This window comes from Bison bison, unplaced genomic scaffold, assembly GCF_000754665.1.
Source record: "Bison bison bison isolate TAMUID 2011002044 unplaced genomic scaffold, Bison_UMD1.0 scf7180017864498, whole genome shotgun sequence".
Lineage (NCBI taxonomy): Eukaryota > Metazoa > Chordata > Mammalia > Artiodactyla > Bovidae > Bison > Bison bison.
The window spans coordinates 8,076,988-8,077,197 of record NW_011495057.1 but is presented as its reverse complement, the minus strand read 5'-3'; positions in this window follow the sequence as shown (position 1 = coordinate 8,077,197).

The following is a 210-nucleotide window of genomic DNA, read 5'->3' as shown; positions in this document are numbered from 1 at the left end:
CTCCCAAACTTAGAAGCTTAAAGCAGTATTTATTGTTTTAAGTACTGTTTTATTTTATTTTTTATTTTTTTTAATTTTATTTTATTTTTAAACTTTACAATATTGTATTGGTTCTGCCATTTATCGAAATGAATCTGCCACAGGTATACACGTGTTCCCCATCCTGAACCCTCCTCCCTCCTCCCTCCCCATACCATCCCTCTGGGTCGT